This window comes from Lytechinus variegatus, chromosome 12 (genome assembly GCF_018143015.1).
Source record: "Lytechinus variegatus isolate NC3 chromosome 12, Lvar_3.0, whole genome shotgun sequence".
Taxonomy (NCBI): Eukaryota; Metazoa; Echinodermata; class Echinoidea; order Temnopleuroida; family Toxopneustidae; genus Lytechinus; species Lytechinus variegatus.
The window spans coordinates 22,902,625-22,912,693 of NC_054751.1; the positions used below are offsets into that span (position 1 = coordinate 22,902,625).

Below are 10,069 nucleotides of genomic sequence, written 5' to 3' on the forward strand. Positions count from 1 at the left end.
TTTACACCTCAATAAAAGCCCACTCCTGAAGAGTCTACCGAAAGCCCGTCTCCAACACCAGGTAAATAATTCTTATCCAAAACTTTATTCTAGAAGTTATCAAGCTCGATCGAATCACTCTAGTTGCTTTATAGTAATTTAGATTAAGAAACATACATAAATTATCATTATGGGTATTGTTTGTTTGTTTGTTTGTTTGCATTTATTTCTGCGTTCAAAAACACAATACAAAATTATTTATAATTACAAAATACAAAATAATTCATAATATAAACAATGTGGTCATATTACATAATAAATACAAATAAGGATGTGAGTATAAATTAATCTTTTATAAATGTAAACATATACATATAAGGTAAAAAATGAACGCAGGAGACCACCATCGTGAGCGGTTAGGCTTGAATTGATGGCGGCCTCATAAAAGATTCGTGACTAAGATTGATATTTACTGACCAAGTGGGTGCATTGCAAGTGCAGGTGCTGGTGCTGTGTATAGCAGTTGAGTAAAATCAGAATATTAAATAGCGAATGTGAATATTTGAGTGAATGTTTTAATTTGGAGGGTGTTGTTGATAAGATTGAATGATAGTTTTCTTTAGAGTGGCTTTTAATGAGTATATGGTTGAACACGTTTTAATATTGTTTGGAAGACCATTCCAAATGTCAGGACCATGGTGTCGTATTGATTTAGAGGCAATTACCAGTCTGGGGTTAGAGAGGTGAAAGTTTCCGGATATGCGCGTTGGGTAAGTATGGACAGTACTATTAAATTTGAACATGTTATCAAAGGACGAAGGGAGCAGTTTGTTAATATATTTAAACATAATTATAGTTATTTGAATAGTATATAAGTCGGCAATTTTTAATGTTTTCAGTTTAAAAAATAAAGGATCGGTGTGAGCCAAATAATGTGATCCTGTACAAATGCGAATTGCTCTTTTTTGTAATTTAGAAATAGAAGTAAGTTTTGTGGAACCACAATTAGCCCAAACAACGTTACAATATGTTATATACGGGAGTATTAACGAATTATACAATAGAAATAAAGTTTTGTGTGGTAAAATAAATTTCAACTTGGAAATTATTCCAATATTTCTCGAGATACATATAATGATATGGTGCAGATGTTCATTCCAAGACAAAGCTTGATCTATGATGACGCCTAAGAATCTAGATTGAGTCTTCCGCTCTAATGGTGTGCCGTCAATCTGTAAGTGAATTGGAGAATCTGTAATATGAGAATGTTTAAAATGGATGAAGTGGGTCTTTTTCGAGTTCAAGGATAGTTCATTAGCTTTAAACCACTGTGAGACTTTAATTAATTCAATATTTAAGATGTTATTTAAGGAAGTTATATTTTTATGAGAAAAAAATATATTTGTGTCGTCAGCAAATAATACAAATGATAAAATGGAAGATGTATTAATAATATCATTGACATATAATAAAAATAAAAGGGGGCCTAGAATGGAACCTTGAGGGACACCACATTGAACTGGAAGTAAACTAGAATCGTTGCCATTAAAAGTGACATATTGTTTTCGGTTTATTAAGTAATTTTCAAACCAAAGGAGTGATTGACCGCGAATACCATAATAATTAAGTTTTGAAAGTAAAATATTATGATTCAGTGTATCGAACGCCTTACTGAGGTCACAAAATATACCAATGACATGCTCTTTGTTGGCTATGGCGTTTGTTATTTTATCGTAAATTTGAATTAAAGCCAAGTTTGTGGAATAATTTTTTCTAAAGCCATATTGATTAGAAATTAATAAATTGTGTTTGTTGATAAATTCATAAAGTCTATTATAAACTATTTTCTCGAGGATTTTGGATATACTAGGGAGAAGAGATATAGGACGATAATTGCTTATTTCATGAGGATTGTCTTTTTTGAAAATTGGATTGACTTTGGCGATTTTGAATAAGTCAGGAAATATACCTTGTGATAGAGATTTATTAAAAACATGACTAAGAGGGTTTGCAAGCGGATGAATTATTTCTTTTAAAAGAGACATACTAATTTTATCATGCCCATGAGATTTGGAGCTATTAAGAGACCGTGTAATGTTGAGAATTTCTGTGGGGTTCGTAGGGTTCAGGAAAAATGAATGTGGATTAGGTTCGGGGAGGTAATCTGTGAAATGCGCATTTTGGCTATTGATCTTGCTTGCAAGTTCGGGTCCGATATTTGTGAAAAATGAATTGAATGAGTTTGCATGAAGGGAAGAGTCAACTTTGGAACCATTTAAAGTCATGTCATCAGTAGGTGGGGGATCTGCACTTGTTCCCATTAGTTCTTTGATGATTTTCCAGGTAGTATAAGTGTTTGAACTGGCATCTTTTATTCTATTAGTATAATACATTTTACGTGATAAACGAATTAATTTTGTTAACTTGTTGCGATATACTTTGTATTTTTTTAAATTGGCTTCAGTAGGATTGCGTAAATGTGACTTGTAAAGGCAATTACGTGTCTGTATTGATTTTAATAAACCTTTTGTTATCCATGGTTGTTTGGGTGTTTTTCGATTATTTTTTACTTTTCCTATGGGAATATTCTTTTCATAATAATGTTGTAATTTATTATTTAAGAGATTATACGATGTGTTTGCGTCAGTTTCATTATAGACATCCTCCCACCCCTCAAGTAATAAGTCTTGCTTCATTAATTCAATATTACGTTTAGATTCTTTTCGATATGAGTGTTGGTTAATTGATTTGGGGCACGGTAATTTCATTTCACAAGTTAGAAATATTGGTAGGTGGTCTGAAACTTCAGAGCATAGAATTCCTCCTATCATTTTATTATTCATGTTGCTATGTACGTTGGAAAAAATATTGTCAATTTGAGTAGATGAATTTGGGTTGATTCTAGTGGATTTATTGATGAATGAATGGAAGCCGAATGAGTACATTAGTTTCATAAAATTGATTGAATGATTACTGTCGACCGAGGGTAGGAAATTGATATTAAAATCACCAAAAATAAAAGCATGTTTATTTTCATTACCTATTGCATATAAATATTGCTCTAGCTCTTCACAGAACAAATCAAGATTAGAGCCTGGTGGTCTATAAATCAAACCTATGATGATATTTTTAAATCCTGTGTTTTCAATTTCAATGAACAAAGACTCTGCATGCAAGAGTTTCACATCGGAACGGATCTTAAATTTTAGTTTATCAATAATATAGAAGGCCACGCCTCCGCCTCTTTTTCCTTTGCGGTCTGCCCTTATCAACTTATAATTTGGTAAATTAAACAAATTTGGGGAATTATCATGCAACCATGTCTCGCTAATACCTATAACAGAAAATTTGAAATTATTCAATGTGTGTAAGAGATTTTCAAAATATTCGAAGTTTCTATTGAGACTTCTTAAATTTGCATGTAAAAGGGAAATATAATCGGAATTACTATCAAACATATTATTAAATTCTTGAGGTGTATAGTATTTGCTGTCATGTGAATTGTCTATGTAATTATCAAGAATAAAAGAGAGGGACTCCATCAAAATTGATAAAATGTAAAGTACCATAAACTAAGAAAGGGGTCAACTGCAAGGGTGCTTGTGGTATAGGTGCGCTTGCTAGTGATTGAACGGGTGTTCATGTATGTCTGTGGTGCAAATGTGCAGTCAATATCAATATAAATTACATGTACAAAAAGAACAAGACCCATCTTGGTCAGCAAGAACATATCATTGGAAGCATTAGAGCAGAGCTCAACCACCCAAGTACATATAAGATTTGAAATCATTACACTTTAAAAAAAAAAAATAAATAAACGGTCAGTTGAAAATGAATTAAGAGTATACCCAGAAATAAAAGTTAGGTACAAGTCTAGCGAACGATTAAAAAAAAGGAGATTGTATCAATCAATTTTAAGTAGCAGATTGATGCCCTTGCAGTGCAGGCCTATTAAACAGTCACTTTATTCCTGTTCTGGTGAGTATTTTGATAGCCATGCATGACGGAGTTGCCACGCCTTCTCTGATCAGACACGGGCAGGGGTGAACATGCGCGAGTTAATAATCAACATAAATGTCGGGCTGTTTTGGAAAAAAAAACATGTGATGAAATGTATTAAAGCCGGGTGTAATGCCTACATCAATCAGTATTTAAATACCTGACCCGTTGGGTGTTTTAGTGATTTAAAAGCAAAAATATGTGTGCATTGATCATGCATAAAATAGCCCGCTTTCTCTGATCAAACAACGCATGTGCGAGGGTGTCGGGAGACACACAAGTTAAAATTAACATATTTAACAAGTCAATGTTATTGGTAGGGTAGATTGAAATTAACCCATGCATATAATAGCGAACATAATAGATGGACGTTTGTTCATGCATGTATAGCCACACCTTCTCTGGCAAGGTCGCATGCGTGTTTTTAATCATAAAGCGAATCTGAGACACACGTAGGCATGGTAGGTGTATCTTCATGTTCAATATTGGATAGCCACGCCCCCAATAATCAAACAGTGTACGTACATGAGGCATGCAAGCACGCGACTGGTGTTAATGTCATACCATGCATGAACAATGGAATAAACCACAAGAATTCATTGATCGTTATACAATATTGAATTACAAATCGTTTAACATAGCTGGTATCAACACCAATAACAGAGATAATGAACCTTTATCTATTGCTTGTCAAAGAAATTGGATTACATCGTTTAAAATAGTTGAGGTGATCAATGAAATACCATGGATGAACAACGAAATTAACTACATAATATGCGTTGATTCTCATACAAATTGTTTAACATAGCTGGTATCAAGATCAATAATAAAGATAATAAACACCTTCATTTATTGCTTGTCAAAGAAATTGGATTACATCGATTAAAAATAGTTGACAAGGTAATCAATGAAGATGCAATTCATACATCCATGCATGTCTGAGTTGTCACACCTTCTCTGACCAGATACGGGGCTGAACATGTGGAGTTAATACACATGAATATCGTGTTGATTTGGAAATAATGAGATGTATTAAAGCAGAGTATAAAGCCCACATCGATCAGTATTTAAACACCTGATCCGTTGGGCGTTTTGGGGTGAGTTAAAAGCAAAAATAGGTGTGCGTTAATCAAGCATGCAAAAGCCCGCCTTCTCTGATCAGACAACGCATGTGCAAGATATCTGGAGATACACAACATTAACATATTTAACAAACCAATGTTATCAGTAAGGCATATGGAAATCAACACATGCCTGTAGTATTGAACACGTTAGTTGAATAGATGGAGGTTTGTTCACGCATGTGTAGCCACACCCTTTCTAGCAAGGGCGCATGCGTTTTTTCGATCATAAAACGAATCTGAGACACATGTAGGCATGGTAAATGCATCTTGTTCAATATTGGATAGCCACGCCCCAAAAATCAACAGCGTACGTAGATATCGAGTTGATTTGGAAATAAAGAAATGTATTAAAGCTGAGTATAAAGCCCACATCGATCAGTATTTAAATACCTGATCCGTTGGGCGTTTTGGGGTGAGTTAAAAGCAAAAATAGGTGTGTGTTAATCAAGCATGAAAAAGCCCGCCTTCTCTGATTAGACAACGCATGTGCATGATATCTGGAGATACACATCATTAACATATTCAACAAACGAATGTTATCAGTAAGGCATATGGAAATTAACACATGCCTGTAGTATTGAACACGTTAGTTGAATAGATGGAGGTTTGTTCATGCATGTGTAGCCACACCCTTTCTAGCAAGGGCGCATGCGTTTTTTCGATCATAAAACGAAACTGAGACACATGTAGGCATGGTAAGTGCATCTTGTTCAATATTGAATAGTCACGCCCCAAAATCAACAGTGTACGTAGATAAGGCATGCAGGCACGAGACTGGTGTTGGGCATGGAGTTGAAAGAGAGATGCATGAACAACATGATCAACCACAAGAATTCATTGATTGTGACTCAATTGGATTATAAATCGTTTAATACAGTTGGTATCATGAACAATAATAGAGATAGCACCTACATCGATTGCTTAGTCAAAACAAATTGGATTACATCGATTAAAATAGTTGAGAAAGTGATCAATGAAGGTGCAATTACCATATGAATTTATCTGAGCTTCGTTCAGTGTTATGGTTTGATTGTGAAGAGTCTATAGGCGATCGAACTATTAAAAAAGATGACAAAATTTTAAATAAAGTGGTTATCAATTCAGAGATTACATTAAGCAGGTAATTTTTTAGAAAAAGATACAGAGAACAATGGATTTTACACGCTTCTCTTTGTATCTAGCCATGGCATTGAAATGATGATATTGTTAAGAAACATGAAGAGGATTCAAAATGCCATGCTCCCCTTGTGCCCTCTCCTCCCTTCTCCTTTTTTCTCTGATCTATAACCAATTTGATAAAACGTCAACATTCTGTTGGTAAATATTAAATGAAAATTTACAATCCAAACAATATGCCTGATGGGTTTCTTTGATAAAGAAAAGCAGCAAATTTGATTTCATTGAATGTATATACACAAAGCAAAAACCATTAAGCATTGAAAAATGTGGATTATATATGTGTTTTCCTTAAGAAAAATAGTGTTGAATGCTTTTTGATGATTAGAAGTCGAAGTTATATTTAACCTGACCTGATCAGGGGTAAAAGAGAAGAAAAAAAGAATCGATTTTTTTTCTTGTTTTGTTTATAAAATACAAAATATAGGTTCAAGTCTAGAAAATGAATAAATATATTTCGTATTTTATCAATCAGTTTCAAAGAGTACACTCATGCCCATGCAGTGTAGGCCTATTTAATAGTCACTTTAATCCTGTTAAGGTGAGTATTTCATGTATATATGCAAGATAGCCATGCATGACGGAGTTTCCACGCCTTCTCTGATCACACATGGGGTTGAACATGCGGGAGTTAATGATCAACATGAATGTTGGGCTGATTTGGGAAAAAAAAAACATGTGATGGAATGTATTAAAGCAGGGTGTAACGCCCACATCAATCAACCTGACTCGTTGGGCGTTTTAGTGATTTGAGAGCAAAAATAGGTGTGCATTAATCATGCATAAAATAGCCCGCTTTCGCTGATCAAAGAACGCATGGGCAAGGGTGTCGGGAGACACACAAGTTAAAATTAACATATTTAACAAGCCAATGTTATTGGTAGGGTAGATTGAAATTAACCCATGCATATAATAGCGAACATAATAGATGGACGTTTGTTCATGCATGTATAGCCACACCCTTCCCAGCAAGGTCGCATGCGTGTTTTCAGTATTAATGCGAATCTGAGACACACGTGGCATGGTGGGTGCATCTTGTTCAATATTGGATAGCCACGCCCCCTATAATCAAACAGTGTACGTACATCAGGCATGCAAGCACGCGACTGGTGTTAATGTCATACCATGCATGAACAATGGAATAAACCACAAGAATTCATTGATTGTTATTGTTATATAAATCACTCATTTCCACCATGCATTTTAAGATAAATTTCCCTCTACGTAAAATCATTATCAATTATCTCATAAATTGTCTCCAAAAAAAAAATGAAAGGTTAGTCCACCCAGAAAAATGTTGATTTGAATCAAAAGAGTAAAATCAAACTAGCACAACACTGAAAGATTCATCACAATCGGATGTAAAATAGGATTGATATGACATTTTAAAGTTCGGCTTCTTTTTCACAAAACATTCACAACTCAGTGACCTGCAAATGAGCGAGTCGATGATGTCCCTCGCTCACTATTTCTTTTGTTTTTATTGTTTGAATTGTACAATATTTGAATTTTTACAGATTTGACAATAAGGACCATGACTGATCCATGAAATATCAAAACCATGGTAAAACCTCATCTTCAGGTAGAAATAAAACTTGTTTCACAGGACAATGAGGAAAAAATTAGAATATTTCATAATAAAATACAAAAGAAATAGTGAGTGATGTCATCAGTCCCCTCATTTGTATACTGATCAGGATGTGCATAACATTTTTATGAAATTAAGCGAAACTGTAAAATGTCATAACTTTCTTATTTTGCACTCGATTAATAGATGCATTTCTATTTTCATCGTATTCTGGAAGTTATTCATCGTTATTTTTATTATGCATAGGTATACCAGATGAGACAACTGGGCAGACGACATTGACAAGTGTATGTATTAAAGGGCATAATTATTTTGTGAAAAGTCGTCTACAAGAAAGTATAATCAATATTACATTTTCACTTGTATTAATGTATGCTCATCTTCCATCCTACCGATTAACTATACATGAAACAAAAACTTTTTTATTATTTAGTCAAATATATTTTATATTTCTTCCGTTCCCATTATATGCTTCCACGTCAATTCATCAAAGCCACATACTGAGATTACATTTTGTCAGGGGATAATAAATTTTCAATCTGTCTCCTGGAGCTCCACATCAATGCATTTATTGACACATTAATTGAATATGCATTCCATTGCCGTTTTTATTATGATTTACAAAATATTCCATTTTATCGAGTTAACGTTCTTGAGTGTGATTCATGTGCTATTTTTGCTCTTCTTGAAGAGGGGCAGTGCATGGGCCTTACCATACCAAAGTCAGTGGACATCCATAGGGGCCTACTGACAGAGGAATGATGATTTATATTTTTCACCTCAATAACAGCCTACTCCTGAAGAGTCTACCGAAAGCCCGTCTCCAACACCAGGTAAATAATTCTTATACCCAAAATTTAAACCGCAGGTATTAAGCTCCAGGTTGGGCTCGAAGTCACAATAATTATTTGTTTAAAATGTACAAAGCAATAACGATTATGATATTTCATTTCTTCCTGATTTTATGTTTATTCCCCATCTGCTTGAAAACACTGTATACAATTATCAATATGGAGTATTGTCTTACAGAAAAATTGCACATACTCGTAATATTCATACAACATCTATATAAAGGTACTTATGCCTTTTGTGAAATCTCATCTCTTGGTGGGTGGTGGATAATATTTATTATTTAATAATAAGTAAACTTATTTAGCACTTATTACTCGTAGGCCTAATCTGAATCGTCAAGTCAGTTTATGAAAACTTGTCAATACTCTTGAGGAATAAACCAAAGGCTTTTTATTCATATGATTTGTGATACAAATGCCCAATAGTATTACTCCTCTTTCCAAAGTATAATCACAACATAGGAATCCTTCATTCATGTTTATCATGTTTATTATCTATTAAAAGCGAATGGAGTGTTTTGGGGGAAATTTGGTATTGATAAAGATCACAATACACGTCTATATTTGTGATTTTTTTCAGACTTTACCACCATACACCAGTCATTACCTCCAGGAGCAAACGTTGTACAACAGAGGACATCCCTCTTCAAACGGATTGAAGGAAGGCTCCTTCAAAATCACGTGATCAAAGTCATACGTGGATTGTCATTGGTCGAATGCGGAGCCGAATGCAACAAGCGGCATAATTGCCTGTCATTCAATTTCGGCAACGGTGTCTGCAAGCTCAACAACGGGACAGTAGCGGGGAGTAATGTCGGCGCAGGAAACTTTTTTAGAGACGAGAGATTCAATTACTATGAGAAACAATGAAATGATATTTTACTGGTTCATTATTAATGTCACGGTGATCAAGTCACAAAGGGGATTTGAATTAAATTGAATAGAATAACTTTATTGTCCATAAGGAAGTTCCCTTTTTACTGGTTTACACACATGTAGATACAATGTTTATACACAGAACAAAAAAAACAGTCAGACATCTGTTTGACAGTGCTAATGCATCTGGATATGTTTATATAACGTTACGTTTACTTGTTAGAATTATAATTTATAACTTGGCGTTGTGGCGTGCGCTGTAATCCAAGCTGTGGGGGAAGTTACACATTGATGCAGAGGGTCGAGGTTCGAGCCCTGGTCACGTCTTTCGGATGGTGACGTTAAAGGTCGGACCCAGACGTAAATAATCATTTCTGATTGATACACGTCTGACAAAACTCAAACACACGCACACCTATCAAGAGTTTAGTGAAGAGACAAAAAGAAGTTGAAAATAAATATAGCAGCCTAGAAAA

The 10,069-nt window shown here is 34.5% G+C and overlaps 1 long non-coding RNA gene across 1 annotated transcript; it reads left to right on the forward strand.

The window, feature by feature from the left end:
• Positions 1-9,770, forward strand: LOC121425140. The gene is made up of 4 exons (XR_005971477.1): positions 1-61; positions 8,113-8,153; positions 8,657-8,699; positions 9,298-9,770. It is a non-coding gene; the product is annotated as an uncharacterized LOC121425140 (long non-coding RNA).
• Positions 9,771-10,069: the final 299 nt, after the last annotated feature.